The 16,411-nt window shown below is 36.9% G+C and overlaps 1 protein-coding gene across 7 annotated transcripts in view; it reads left to right on the top strand.

The window, feature by feature from the left end:
• Positions 1 to 16,411, top strand: part of nkd1 (NKD inhibitor of WNT signaling pathway 1) — a 177,096-nt gene that overhangs the window by 17,093 nt on the left and 143,592 nt on the right. For 4 of the 7 annotated variants that reach the window (XR_012382524.1, XR_012382522.1, XM_073907131.1 and 1 more), the window contains exons 1-2: positions 173 to 644; positions 4,495 to 4,580. The gene's annotated coding sequence lies outside the window, so the exon portion shown is untranslated. Of the gene's footprint in view, positions 1 to 172; positions 645 to 4,494; positions 4,581 to 16,411 lie in introns of those variants that run through there. The other 3 variants (XR_012382523.1, XM_073907132.1, XM_073907130.1) reach the window with 1 other exon arrangement.

Raw genomic sequence — 16,411 nt, 5'->3', positions numbered from 1 at the left:
ATATATATATATATATATATATATATATATATATATATATATATATATATATATATATATATATTGAAAAAGAGTAGACTTAGACCATTCACAAAAGTTCAGCTAACATGTATATCTGCTTGTTACCAAAATAACGTTAGACGTTGTGAAAATATGTTAGCACACACCAGCTGAGGGCGCTGTAATACACACCGGTCCGCTTTTCTCACGGTTGCTGAAACTTTTTAGAAGCAGATTTTGTCTATATTCAGATTCATCTGGCATTTTGTGATTATTAAACAAACTAAACGAACCTTTTTTGTTATCATTTTACAAGTACCTTAACATAGCTCAAATAACGAATCCGCATGAGTTTTTCATATTTGTATGAGACCGTCCGTTCTACGATATCCATTCATTACAGTCTATGGGAAGTTGCAAGGCTAGTAAACGTTTGTAAAATAGAAATAGGCAGTAAAATGGAACTATAAGCGCAGCGTGGATTTGACGTGATGATGTAATCAGTATGCTAGTCAAAGCACGACGTCATCTGGTGACATTTAACTTTTCAAGTAGGCTTTCATAATTGCGGGAATTTGGCAATTATTTTCGGATCCCACGCAGACTATTGCCATTATTAAAAGAGAGACGATACTAGTTTCAAGGTAATTGTACTTACTGTTAATTTTTATATAAAATGATAATAATTCACCTAAGCTGGTTTTAGCTGGTCGACCAGCCTGGTTTTGGAGAGGTTTTTCTCATTTCCAGACTGGTTTGAGACATTTTCAGCGTCGTCTTAGCTCGTCAGGCTGAGAGACCAGCCAAAACCAACTATGTCTTGCTTCAATCAGGCTGGTTTTAGCTGGTCATTTCCTAGCTAAGACCAGGCTAATAATGGCTGAAACCAGTCAAATGGCCCAAACCTCTCTAAACCAGGCTGGTCAACAAGCTAAAAACAGCCAACCAGCTTAGGCTGGTTTAAGCTGTTTTTTTTCAGCAATGTGTGAGGCCTGTTATAAAAAGTTCTAAACCTCTGGTGTTGTATTGCTTTGCACACACAATTTTATATACATCAATCTAATATATCAGACTAATGACATCATACATAAATCAAAATATAATAGTATAAAATAAAAAAAAAATTAAACTTGTGCTCAAAAGAAACAATTATTAGCCTAATTAGGAATAGAAATAATTAATTTCTAGAAGCTCTGATTAAATATATAAATGAACAAACAAACAACTAACTAAATAATTAATAATTTATTCAAAGTCTGCTAAATACAGCTTTAATTCTGATGTGCCATTCATGTATTTTTCTTTCCTTTTTTAGGCTTGGTAAATTTAGCTCCTTGATTATATGGATTTTTTTTTAAATGTGTGAATTGTTAAACAGTTTGTGCTAGTTTGACATCATCATGAATATCAGTATATGGTACAACAGTGATATACATGTAAAAGAAAAATGTTCAGAGTTGTACTTGTTTTAATTCAGAAATGAAAGCAGCGTACAGTACATTTATACTGTACACATACATCCACCACTATTGAAAATGTCGCCCCAGTTTCCTTTTCAGAAATCTGGTCACCTCATGCTACTGTGGCATCATAGTCATTGTTTTGGTGTGAACTTGTCACTTACTGTCTGTTAGTCATGTCTTTTATGTGGCAGATTATACATGATTTCTGGAAAGTCCACATACCAAAGCAGCATTGCAAAAAAAGTGTTTCCCGTCATATGCTAGAAATGTAGAGAACTGTAAACAGATACACTTAATCCACTGGCATGTTGCCTCATCTCACCAATGAGAATATATTGTTTCAGCTCATATAAAAGTATATTTTCATTACACGTGTATAATAATTCCTTGTTCCAGAACCAGTTCTAAGTGTTGAAGGTAAAATAGAAAAGGTCTTTGATACGTCCCAGTATATGTTTCACTATAGTTTATATAAGGAAGCTATTCACTGTTCACTTTTGGCTGTAATATTTAAACCCTAACTTCGTTTAAATCTTCTCTTTATGTGTAAAATGACCCTTGGCTCTGAATCTGTCCTTCTCTGGTATGGCGTAGGCTTTCCAAACACAGCCATTATCTCTAAACTAAAACTCCCTCAGGCTGTTCTCCAGGCAGTCTGTGATGTGATTTAACTCATCTCAGCTCGTCTCATATACTGTAGTCTTCACTCTTATCTCTCATATAAAGCCACTCGCTCGCACATACACACACATTGACTGAATTGGCCACATAAGCTATGCAGCATCTGTTTGCAACAGGCCTTAAATCTGAAGGAAGCTATCCCTCTTTGAACAGACACTTAATCTTCTTTTCCATCACATACTTTTTGTAATGGCATTTCACACTGGTTTTGTGCTTGCTTTGAATCTGTTGAATAACTAAATTTTACAGTAATCACCCTTAGAAATGAACCACGGCATTGTGACTATTTTAAAAGCATGGCATTGATGTTCCCTTTGCTGATGCTAAAAAGTGTGCACTGCGTAATTTTGCATTATAGGCTGTTAAAGGTTTGGAGACACTTTCCCTCCAATGTTGTTAGCATGAACTAAAACGATTAAAATGCTTTAACTAAAATGAAGCTGAAATTATAATATCAAAATTAGATGAAACTTATTAAAATGTATGAATGAGCTATAACAATAAGACACATAATAGCAATATCAAAATATACATTTAAATACAATTAAATAGAAAATAAAAAGTATGAAAAATTACAAAAAATATTACAAAGCTAATAAAATGTAAATGTAACTGAAAAAGAACCTAAACTGAAAGCCTTCACAAATAGTAAATAAATATTAAAGGGCATCTATGATGAAAATAATCTTTTGGGACAGAACTGTGTGTTTGTTGTGTGTCCACAGTCATATTGGGATGATATAAAGACAATAAGTCTCTTTTTAATATTTCCTGACGTTAAAATAGGATCCAAATCCCTTCCATGTTGAGGCCCATCGCAACGTGACATAGGAGTAACTCGCGTATTAGCCGCGTATTAACAAGTCTCTGTAGTAATGCGTTTAATATCAACAAGACAAGACATGTGCAAAGAGGCTAGGATTAAAAGATTTGTTCAGCTATCTGGGATCATCAGTCAACATTAAATGTGATCAAGAATGAGTTTTACAAGTTTAAAGGTTTTTAAATCAGTGCATGTTTGAAACAAATTACAGTATTTTACCGTCTTTTCTTTATCACCACAGCTGCAGTGTGTTTGTTAAATAATAAAAGAAGACACTTTGTGTGTGACTCATTGTTGCAGAAAGGCTTGAATTAACTCCCTAACAAATACATTAAGTAATCATTGGGAAAGTTCTTACTGTGGTATTTCTCACAAGCGTTACGTGAGATCTGCTTCCTTCATGTCTGTCACTGTGCTGTTTATCTGATGCAACCGAGGCGGATATTGAAGCACACTCTGACAGGCATATGGGAACAGTGGGTGGGAAGAACTAGCATTAAAGGCATAGGCAACAAAGACAGCTACATTGTGTTCAGAGCAGAAAATCCCAATATTCTTAAGTTTGTTATTGAAACATTACAGACACATTCTGAAGACACAAAAGACTTATCTTAAATCTTTAAAAAGGGCTAAATAGGTGGCCTTTTAAAAAGACTCTCACAACTTGTAAACAACAACAACAAAAAAAGCAGAAATGGACTTGAAGTTGATCATAATAATAATGCAGCAGGTTAACCAGCCTGGCTTTAAAGAGGTTTTGCCCATGTCCAGGCTGATTTCAGACCTTTTCAGCCTGGTCTTAGCTCGTTAGGCTGGGAGACCAGCCAAAACCAGCTATGTCTCGCTTAAATCTGGCTGGTCAAGCTGGTTTTAGCTGGTCATTTCCCCAGCTCATACCAGGCTGAAAATGCCTGAAACCAGCCAACAAATTTCCCAAACCTGCAAATGGTCCAATGGCCCAAATTTAAAAAATACACAAATAAACACAATTAAATAAAGTTTTTTAAAAAAATGAAAATTACAAAAATATTACAAAGCTAATAAAATGTAAATGGAACTGAAAAAGAACAGAAACTGTTATGGTTATAAAAAAGTATTAAAATAAGACTCTCACAACTTGTAAACAACAACAACAACGTAAAGAGCAGAAAATGTCTTAAAGTTGATATGAAATGCTAGTTAGTGGTAATGGGTGTTATCCTTTGCTTCTCAATTGCGACATTTCATGAAACATCTTCTTGAACAAGAAAGACATGAAGAGGATTGTGGGAAATTATATCTTGGGAAAGTATTCTTCAAGAATGGATTGAGTCTTTGGATCATATGTATTGTTGTTTCAAGAGGGGAGGGTTTTTGTAATTAAAGATCAAAGGGTATTTGAATAAAAGTGATGGCTATGCATGTAAAAAGTTCTTAATAAATATGGCAACATTCCATTAAAATACTAATTAAAAACATAAATGTCAATTTTGATTACAAGCCGATTTAAATTCTTTAAATCCTATTCCATGTTTTATGAACACACAGAGGGACCGTGGAGCCAAGGCATTACATTTATGGAAAACTAATGGAGTTTGACGACCAAGAGGTGGATCCAATAGCGCAGTTTGGAGGTGGGTCAGTTTCATTCACTCCATCAAGCCAATGTGAAACAGTCCCTTGGATGGATTTCTCATCAAAGCAGCCACAAACCCTTAGAGACAATCATCATATTTTGTTCCTGTGATTCATTCCAGCGTTAATATCTAACACAGGGCTGGTCGTGATTTTTCACTTCGTTTTGAACGTAAAAAGGGCCCATAAGGATGACACGGCAATTTTTGTGTCAGTTACACTGACGCACCAGAGTATACACAATCATCTCTCAGAACTCCCTAAACTGTGAAACCCATTTGCACTGTTTACTCAGCTGGTGTCTTAAGAACTATATCCTGCAACTCATTTGACTTGGAGCAGCATTTGCTTTTAATTTCCCACACACTGTATATGCACAAAAAAACTGCGTTTCGAATGACACTAGCCCTAATTTTGCAAGCTGGACCTGTATCATAGGAAAAAAGAATGATATCTGGATTTGCTTCAGATGGATTTCTAGGATTCTTGGTCAGGTGTTCTTTGAAGTCCAGCCTGAGGTAACTGTGGGTCTGCTCGCCTTGGCTGTAGATTTATAGTGATTTGTTTTAGCGTGGCATGTTAAAGCTAGGGTCTTGGTTCTGCTTAGGACGGTAACTGTCTGTGTCTGGTACTCTTAAGCCTGCTTGGAGACAGACTCCTTCATCAGGTGCTGCCGAGGTGCATTATCTGTCTCTGCTGACATGAAATCTTAGAGCTCTGCTCCGTCAGGTCTTCGTTTACCTTGGCTCCCAAACATGGGACTCTTCTCCAGCAGGAGAAGCTATCTTTAACTCGTACCCAATCAGATGATAGTGGATTAAACGTTCAAAGTGATTCATTACAGCAACACTGCATTCCGTACCCAAGCTGTGAACAGAATTAGTCTTCCTCCCTTACATTACACTGTCATAGGGTCGAATGTGAAGTATTAATATAATTGAATGGACTTTCAGCATACTTCTGCTATAATTATATGACTTCCTACACTCAAAAAATGACTTTTGTTGCTTGTTGAAACTACTTCTTTAAAATAAGTTACAAAATTCTTAAGTTTTTTGGGGGACAACTTAATTGTTTTATGTTTGATTAACTGAAATTTGTAAAAACATTTAAGTTAACTTAATCTATTTGTGTTAGATTAATATGTAGGAATTGTGTGGAACCCAGCAAATACTAAGTTTGTTTTACAATTTGGAATAAGCTGAAAGTTTTTTTGGAGGGGACAACTTAATTGTTTTACGCTTAATCTAAAAAAAGCAATTAAATTAAATGTAGATTAATCTGAGGTAGCACGGTGGTGCAGTGGGTACTCTATTTTCCCCACAGTCCAAAGACATGTGGTATAGGTGAATTGAATGAGCTAAATTGTCCGAAGTGTATGTGTGTGAATGAGAAAGCATGGGTGTTTCCCAGTGTTGGGTTGCAGCTGGAAGGGCATCTGCTGTGTAAAACATGCTGCAACATAAGTTGGCGGTTAATTCAGCTGTGGCAACCCCAGATTAATAAAGGGACTAAGCCGAAAGGAAAATGAATGAATGAGCCCTAAGCAGAAGAAATCAAATCAAGAAATCAAGGCAAAAACTAGTGTAATTCTGGTATAAATGTAAATGAGATCGTCAGTGCAATAGCCTAGTGGTTAGCGCGCCGACATTTGGTGCAACAGCACGTCAGGGCGTCGCGAGTTCAAATCCCGGCTCGAGGACATTTCCCTACCCTACCCCCTCTCTCTCTCTCCCACTTTGCTTCCTGTCTCAATACTGTCCTATCTAAAAAAGGCCAAAAATAAATCTTAAAAAAAAAAAAAAAAAAAAAAATTTATATATATATATATATATATATATATATATATATATATATATATATATATAATGTAAATTACATTATTCTTTGTTTACTGTTATAGGTTATCTTTAAATCTAAAAGAAATACTGTATTAGTTATGTAATGTTTTCTGGTCATTTTTAAATATGATTAAATAAAATGAAGAAATTACTCATGACAAATATATGTACCTTCGACCCACTAGCCTCAATCAAGTTTGTTTTTGGCCCATAATAAGAAAAAGTTTGAGCACCGCTACACTAAGCCGAAGGAAAATGAATGAACAGAAGTAATATCATTGTTTTGTCATGTAATATATTTTGTGTTATGACCTTTATAAAAACATAACATTTTAGCAAATGAAGTAAAAAAAAATCCATTTATTGTGATACCAGATGTTTTAAATATACTTACCATGAAGGTGGAACATATCAGCATTTTATATCAGATTTCTCATAATTAAAATACGCTGCCCTGTACCAGAAGTTATAGTGGCCACTCAGAACAAATGAAGAAGCGATTATGCATAGAAAAGAACAACTGAATTACAAAAAAAAGATCTATGTAAGGTTCTTTCACCTTGGGTTGTGTTCACCAATTGAATTGTTGAACATGACTGTCATTCATATGTGATTTTATTTAAATGCGTCAGGTACTGAAGTCTATGTATTTGGTGGATATAAAGACAGACATTTAAAGAAGACAATACATTTCGTCACTTTTAGAATTTTAAGGGTCTATCTGACATTTTTTATTTTATTTTGTTATTTTTATATTCTTATTAAATGACAACTTATTTACATTATGGGATGTTTTTTTTAAGTTGTTTACATTTTTAGACTTTTTATTAAAAAAATACAAATGTTACACAAGTATTGTTTGCTACGGAATGCAAAAACTTTGAAGCTCAATTTCTCAATCGATCAGAACACAGATAGAACCTTATAATTCCAAGCTGACGATTTGGCATTACATAAGTGTATGCATTTCCTGTTAATTATTACTATACTTCCTGTTAATCAATATTAATTAAAATAAGCTATTTATTTTGGAGCTGTAAGTTTTTTTCAGAACTTGTTACAATATATTTGTGTGGGGATATATATATATATATATATATATATATATATATATATATATATATATATATATATATATAGTGAATACTGGTTTACATTAATAAATCTTGAAGTAGCCTAATTGTTGAAGTGTGATTTTTAGAACTGGAAAAATAAATAAATTACATTCAATATGTGGGTTAATATCCTAAATTTACAATTTTGCAATCTATAAGTAAAAAAGCTTTAACTAGTAAGTCACAACCAACCCTTTGCATATCGGTGGAAGGTTTCTGATTATTGTGCAGCAGTTCTACAGTGGAGGATATCATAAAAAATGAATAATGATTTTTGTCAGTCTGTTTCTCACATGAAACTATCATTTGACTTCAAAAGACATGAAATACGGCACAGTAATATGGACTTTTCTGGTGCTTTTGTGTTATTTTTAGAGTTTGACAGACTCGTATTCACTTTCATCAAACTCGCACTTCCATGGAAGAAAGAAAGCCTTACAGATTTGAAACAACATGAGGCGTAATAAATGACCAAATTTTCATTTTTCTGGTGAACCGTCTTTCTAAAGTTTTCTCCAAACTCATGTCAAATTTCTGCTCATTTAGCCGTGATGAAGAGACTGAAACATCCACATGAAACATACGATCACAAACACACATGAAAGTCCCATACCAATGGGAAAAAATACTGGTAACTGCTGCTGCCTGGATTAAACTGACATTTGGTCTCATCCATCGCCCTCCTCAAAGGAGAGATCATCTTTTTATCTGGCCAGCTCACAGTAAATCAAACCAGAGCACCAAGGACTGGTTTAAAAACTTAAACTTTTTTGTCATTGTGAAGGATAGTTATGAAATGCTGTATAACTCTTACTGCTATCCATATGTCTGCATCATGTGGAAATAGCAAGGACATTTTTAAATAAACCTGTGCAATTTGCATAATGTTTTCCAAATCAAAATCATTTGGGAGGAGTGCAGACCACCTGCCATTTCTCAGTGTGAATGTTTGGGGACCACCTCTCCCAGACTAATTTATTTTCACATTTTCATTTTCACATGAGACATTGTGGACCCACAGTAGATGGTATGTTGGGTATTAAAATATTTATCAGATCAGTAGCTTTGAAACGTGCATGTAGAATAACCTTGGTACTTTTCTTGCCCCTTATGAGCATTGTTTAAATGCTGTTGTTGTAGATGGTGGCATTGCGTGATGAGTATTTGTTCTGTTCATGTACTCACTGTGGCATGGGCATTGTTGCTGACCACGTGCATTCCTTTTTTTGTGTGTGCCCATCTTGAACTTCCTACTACTTCACAACAGGATAACACGCCTGTCAAAATACTCAATAGACTCAGCAGTCAGCACATCTCAATCCAGTGGAGCACATTTGGCATGTGCTGAATACAGAGATGTGGATCAGCTGACAAATGTACAGCAACTGCGATATTTTCATGCCATACAAGTTTCTCCAAGTTTTTAGGAACAACAACAAATGATAACTTGACTTTTAGTTGATCATTTGGTCTCAGAATTGGCTTAAATAAAGGGCAAAGGCCTCTAAAAATAAAATATGATCATGCCTTGATGTTTAATGATTTTATTAGGACAGTAAGGTTTGACTTTGCTCAGACAAAAGTCTTGTTACTTAACAGGAATAATGTACAGTATAGAATATAAAGTCATGGTGCAGTGGAAAAATAATTAATATTGTGTATGACTCCTGTGAGCTTGGAGGACTGCATCCATCTCTGCAATTACTCAAATATCTTAATAATAAAGCCATCTGGAATGTCAAAGAAGGCGTTCTTGCAGGAATCCCAGAGTTCATCCAGACTCTTTGGATTCATCTTCAATGCCTCTTTCTTCTTCTTACCCCAGATATGCTCAATAATGTTCATATGTGGTGACTAGGCTGGCCAATCCAGGAGCATCTTGCTAGGCGACCAACAAACGGTTTCACAGAGGATGACAACCTGACAAAACATTGCTGTAACTGTGACACAAGTTTTATTTATGAAGAAAATGCCAAGGCACTGCAGCGTTTGGGTGTTCTGTGTTTGTCTGGGATACTTGTCTTAGCGAAATGTGTATATTCCGCACAAGCTGAAGCTGATTGGTCAGTTCTTGTCACGTGACTCACGGTGCGCTCTCGGGATTTATTAAACTCTGTGCGTCTGGTCTGGAAGGCGCGAGCATGTCACATTGCTCGTTTGCGCACCTCTGTTGGAAGCAACAAACTCTATGCAAACTCTAGAAAAGACGCGATATGCGAACAGCTACTAAAAGGCTGCCTTTATTTACAGTCTCCAGCTGTTGATCTTCTTGCACAGCCATGCTGGATTCACCTGATTTGTTGACAAATGGGTTGCAGATCTATTCCTTGGCAGTTCATGGGTGCTTCACTGGGCCTTTTACTCTTAGCAAAGAAACTTTCCAAAAGACATCTGTTTCTTAATCATTTTGCTGCTTTCGGGTTAAATTTGGGCGCTCAAGTGACCGAGATGTAGTTGAGAGAATACAGACATTTTTCAAAATAAAAGGCTCAGATAATAAATAAAACCGAAATAATTAATGATTTATTGTGCGGCCTGGTAGTTGAGGACTACTGAGCTAGAACACAAGTTATTATTTGTTGCCTTTGTCAGGGAGTGTATGGACTTAAATATTCCTTGGAAATAAAATAAAGATATTATTTGATGGTTGTATTAGTATGTTAGTCTTAATGATGTCTGAAGGATTTCCAAAGCTTGCAGTTTGTCTTTCTGTCTTAATAGATCAACATTTTTTTTAAACATAAGCTCATACTGCTCATCAAATCTTGACTAATCAAATGCTCTCTAGTATCTGACATGCCCCGCCCCCTTAAAGACACTTTTCATTTCCTTTATGAAATGTGCTTAAGCTCAACCACTCTCACTAGCAGAGCTGTGATAAAAACAATGCGCCTGTTTTTAAAGGGAAGAAGCTATTATATGCCTCGACTTTTCTTAATGTTTCAGTTAAGATTACGTCAAATTTTTAACAAGAAGGAACTTTTAAATCCTTGATGAATGCACCTTGTTCCTGCACTCTATTGAAAACAAGTCAATGGCGACCAAAACTGTTTAGTAACCAACTTTCTTCAAATATATTATGTGTTCCATGGAAGAACTTCAATACTTTCACTAATAGACTAAACGTAATAATCTAAAAGTAAGCAGCTTGGCTAAAACAAGGCTAAACTTAGGCTGTCAGTGAAAATCTAATAGACATCTAGAATAGAATAGAATAAGACTAGTCAAAAAGATTATAGTCAAAACTAGATTAGTCATCAAATAGACAGATTAGCTAGATTATATGTGTAGTCTTTCATTTCTGTTTATGTGATGACTAGTCTAGTTTTGGCCTATTCTTGAACACCTATTCGATATTCACAGACAGCCCAAATTTAGCCTTGTTTTAGCCAAGATGACTGTTACGTCTATTAGACATCTTTTAAAAACAAAAAACACTTGCGGAGCAGTTATCTTTAATGACTTCATCTCAAATATAATACTAAATTTAAAGTTTGCAGGCATATCATTAGATCTTTACGGAATGTAAATGCCAGTAACGTGGCATCATCTCATGTTGTCTGAAATCCTGGTGAAGTTTTTCCTCCCTCCACGAGAGGTAAACAGGCTTCAGCAGTCTCTGCAATAGACGTGGAGGATGAAAGCTAAAATCAAATAGACTTCTAGGTCTGACTTTCCACATGCATCTGATACCCTGTCATTGTCAGCAACTTCCATTTCCAGTAAGTCTCTGACACGCCACTGTTCTCTGATCCAATTACTCTAATGAATATTTCATTCGGCTTACTTATTGTTTTTGTAGCATGCTATATCTGATGTTTAAGCTTCTTTAATGTATTATTCTGTTTTGAAGGTCTCTTTATAATAAAGTGTGTGTGTGTGTGTGTGTGTGTGTGTGTGTGTGTGTGTGTGTGTGTGTGTGTGTGTGTGTGTGTGTGTGAGATGAAGAAAAGGAGGGTGGGGGGTACTGATAGCTGTCGCTCGAGGCCTTTCTTCTCTGTGAGCCTCTGAAGGCAGAGGCCCTTTGGAGAGGAGAATTCACAGGAGAATAACCGTTCAAAGCCAAGGAGCGCCATGATGGTCTTCCACCAGATTCAGAGACGTTTGAAAAGTTCACACAAACTGTGATGCAGCCATTGGGAAACGTTTTTAACACACACAACGCTCTGGTGTGCTTCAGTCTGCGACTCGCTGTGTTTATGGTAAAGACGAGGGCAGGGGAGGACGGAAAAAAGAGGCAGAGAGGTAGAGGGCGTGAGGGAGAGGCGGACAGAGAGAACGGAAAAAGTGGAAAAAGACAGATTAGAAGGAAAGGCAAGCTGTGACCCCAGCAGCTCACACTATAAAGGCTGCTCGCTGTCATTCTGTTTGAAATCTCTTTTAACTCAAATAATCAGAAGCCTCAAAGGAAAAAGTTGCATATCACGTGATTTCTTCCAAGTCTCTTTGCTGAGACACATGTCTTTATTCAGTAAGCAGCAAAAGATGCCATAAAATCATGGTTATGGATGGGGATCTGTCCCCCACCTTTACATATCCTCTTTCCACTTTACTGTAGATGTCACTAAATCTCATCTCAACAGTTTTAAAAGTTTGGATTACGTAATAATGATCTGCGAAATTAGTTGATACTTTTGCTTTTATAGTACTTTGTATAGTGGATAATAAAAATGATTTAATTAACGTAATACACATCATAAGGTTTTTAATAATTTACAATTCCACTTTTAGTTATTTAATAATTCACAATTTTATTTTTACATAATTGGAGTGGAATCATAATTTGACATTACTTCATAATTATTTAATTCCTCCAGTTAAAATGTAGGGCTTCACATATTGTTGCATAATTTTGATTGATTAAAAATGTATTCACAAGTAAGTATTGGATTGCGGCTGGAAGGGCATTCGCTGCGTAAAACATATGGAACAGTTGGTGGTTCATTCCCCTGTGGTGACCTCTAATAAATAAGGGACTAAGCTGAAGGAGAATGAATGATTAAAAGATTTGATTAATTGGTTTAATAAAACTAAGTGTAATAGCAGTGCATCTATAACAAATTCACTTTTTTTTACATTTTATTATGTTACAGCCATAAAATGTAACAATGTAACATAAAATGTACTTGAGCATCGAAAAAGGTTTGTACTTTAACATAGACATGTAATCAGTGAAATTGATATTGCAAGGTGTGTGTGTTAGAGAGCCATCTTTTAAAATGATACCAAAATGGTTCATAAACCATTTATTCATTCATTCATTCATTCATTCATTTTCTTTTCAGCTTAGACCCTTTATTAATCTGGGGTTGAACCGCCAGGAATGAACCGCCAACTTATCCAGCACGTTTTAAGGCAGCGGATGCCCTTCCAGCTGCAACCCATCTCTAGGAAACATCCACACACACACACACGCACACTCATACACTACGGACAATTTAGCCTACCCAATTCACCTATACCGCATGTCTTTGGACTGTGGGAGAAATAAGAACACCCAGAGGAAACCCACGCGAACACAGGGAGAGCGTGCAAACTCTACACAGAAACGCCAACTGAGCCGACCTTCTTGCTGTGAGGCGACAGCACTACCTAATGCACCACTGCATCGCCGGTTCATAAACCAATACTTAAAAAAAAAAAAGTATTAATTTGGCGAGGTGACCAAGAACCTGATGGTCATTCTGAAAGAGCTCCAACGCTTTCCTGTGTGCATATCTGCAGCACTCCACCCATCAGCCCTGTATGGTAGAATATTCAAACCTGGAGTTTTCCAAAAAACAGCTAAAGGACTCTCAGTCCATAATAACAAAAAAGTGCACAAACCCAGTGCTCCAGAGCACTCTGAACCTCCGACTAGAGCAACAGATCACCTTTCTATAAGACAATGAACCTAAGCATACAATCAAGATAGCAAAAAAATGGCAATGGGCCAACCTTGTAAATGAGTTTGAGTGGCCCAGCAAGAGTCCAGGTCTGAACTCGACTGAACATCTCTAGAGAGATCTGAACATGGCACAGACACACTACATCTGACCTGATGGAGCTTGAGAGGTACTGCAAAGAATGGGAGAATCTGCCCAAAAATACAAAAAAAAGTTTGTAGCATCTCACTTAAAAAGACTTGAGGCTGTAATTGATGACAAAGGGTACACTTGCACTATGCTATCCGAACCGTACCCAGGCTCGTTTCCCGGTTCGTTTGAAAAGTGTGAGTGTTCCAAATTGTGCTCAGGTGTGGTTCAGTTGGCTGGGCCTGGCCCAGTTGGAGGAGGTGTGCCAGAATGCGGTTCAGTTGGGTTTTGGTGCGGTACACTTGTAGTGTGAGTGCAAAGCACACCTGAGCCCGAAACTGAAGACGTGACATCACTTTTAAGGGACTGTTTCAATTCATGTTTATTTCTATTGCACTTTTACACTGTAGATTAGGGCAAAGCAGCTTAACATAGAAGTTCTAGTAAATTTAAAGTGTGTCAGTCCAGTTTTCAGAGTTGAAGTTCAGTTTAGTTCAGTGTGGTTTAATTTTCACTGCTGAAAGTTTAAACACTGAAGAGCAAATTAATCAATGCACAGCTCCACAAGTCCCAAAGCAAGCACAACATCACATTTGTCATGAAGGGTAATCAAAGCTATATGCACCAAAGCCATCTTTTGTACCAGGCTGTAAACTTGTTTTTATCAGTTGTAAAAATGGCTAATTTCCCAATGCAGTCAAAAAACATCTGGGGCCTCATGTACGAAGACTTGCGTGGAAATCTTACTAAAACATTGCGTACGCACAAAGCTGTAAATGTGGGTACGCAGAAAAAATTTCAGATGTATGAAACACTGCGTACGCCGAATCTCCACGCATATTCTTTTGTACATCTGAATGAACGTGAAACTGAGCGCAACATGCACGAGCACAAAACTCCTCCCTGCCTCCTCCCCCGTATGAATATGCTAATGACTATGCTAATGGCAAAACCCAACGAAAAAGCAATGGCAAAAGCAAGCAAAAAGAGAAACTTTGAACAGAATGTGAATTGGAGGTGCTGCTTTCGGAGGTAGACCGGAGAAAAGCGGTGTTATTTGCAAGTTTGTTCTCCGGAATTAACAACAAAAGAAAAAAATAGAGTGGGAGAGGTTAGCTGATGCGGTCAACACAGTTGGGTCTGAACATCGCACTGAGTGCATTAAAAAAAAAGAAATAGTGTGGTTTATATCTGTAAAATGTTGCAGGATGCTTAACAGTCTCAGTGGCGTGCTCGTAAGACGCTTGTGATCATGAATTGATACGTTCGAGCATGAACTCGGCTCGAATCCAGCGTCTGATGAACTCTTTCTTGTTTTTTCCCTCGCTACATATCAGATTTTGCCCACTATTTATCACGAGAAAGACAAGTAGGAATCATCAATAAGTTAATATCAATAAGCATCATATTTTATTTGCACATTTATTGAATGGAAATGTTTCTGATTCACGCATGCAAATTCATCTTCAGATAGTGTCTTTATAGCAATGTGCGTGCAGTAGATCGCTCAGATTACATTGGGAAAACAGGCGACCGCTGCAAATTGTGCTTTAATGTTTAGCTGGTCAAATGTATGGTATGGAAACCTTATATACCTGCTGAACCCGTCTCATACAGCTGCCATTGCAAGGCTCAGACGCTTTGTAGAGAGGAATTTAACACAACTGCCTCTAGGAGTCGCCAATGGAAATAAAACAGACACGCACAAAAAATGTGCGTACGCCTGCCAGAAAGCTGCCGTGAAGCTGCGCACATTCCCACGTTCAGTTCATTGTTAGTAAATCCAAACGTGAGCGATTCTGAGCGTGAAACCTGGCGTACGCAAAGTTTTTGTGCGTACGCAGCGTTGATACATGAGGCCCCTGGACTTTCTCGAGCCAGCCCCCCAAGGCGAGACGATGAATTGCAGTTTTAGTTACTTTCGTATTGGCTTCCCGAGGGAGAGCGGGCAGTTGCCGCTTGGTTTCAACCAAGTATTGAGCAAAGGATGCAAATACTTATGTACATGCAATTTATTTATTTATTTATTGGCAATATTAAGCAAGATTTCAAAAACTTGTTTCCTTTATAGGTTATTATTTGTTGACGTTTGAGGAAAACAATCAATTCAATTCATTTTGGAATAAGGCTGTAGCATAACAAAATGGGCAAAAAGATTATCCTCGCGCACATGGTCTGTTTATCTGTTTTCACGTCAGTGAAGCGTGAATTTGGAATTCTAGATTGTTAAAATAGAGGCCCAAAAGTTATGAAGTCATGTCATTGGGTGAAGCATATACTGTAAAAATATCTCTCAGTATTTTTCCAATACAAATCTAAGAATCTGTGATGCATTTACTTGGGTTGTAAACTGAAGACATTGTCTTTTTTTCTGAGAAATTTATCAAAATGAACTGGTCTTGGTTAAAACAGGAACTATCAATGGGATAAATTTTCTTTAACTCAAGTTGATTGTTTCAAAGAACAAATTCTTGTTATTTTCTTAAATCATTCATGTTCATATTTTCATGTTCATATTTTAGGTGACGCAGTGGCGCAGTAGGTAGTGCTGTCGCCTCACAGCAAGAAGGTCGCTGGTTCGAGCCTTGGCTCATTTGGCATTTTTGTTTAGAGTTTGCATGTTCTCCCTGCGTTTGCGTGGGTTTCCTTCGGGTGCTCTGGTTTCCCTCACAGTCCAAAGACATGTGGTACAGGTGAATTGGGTAATCTAAATTGTCTGTAGTGTATGAGTGTATGTGTGAATGAGTGTGTGTGGATGTTTCCCAGAGAAGGGTTGCGGTTCATTCCGCTGTGGTGATCGCGGGTTAATAAAGGGACTAAGCTGACAGGAAAATGAATGAATGAATGAATAAATGTTCAT

The sequence above is a fragment of the Danio rerio genome, chromosome 7 (genome assembly GCF_049306965.1).
Source record: "Danio rerio strain Tuebingen ecotype United States chromosome 7, GRCz12tu, whole genome shotgun sequence".
Taxonomy (NCBI): Eukaryota; Metazoa; Chordata; class Actinopteri; order Cypriniformes; family Danionidae; genus Danio; species Danio rerio.
Note: the sequence above shows the minus strand (reverse complement) of the source record. Positions and strands in the feature narration are given on the sequence as shown.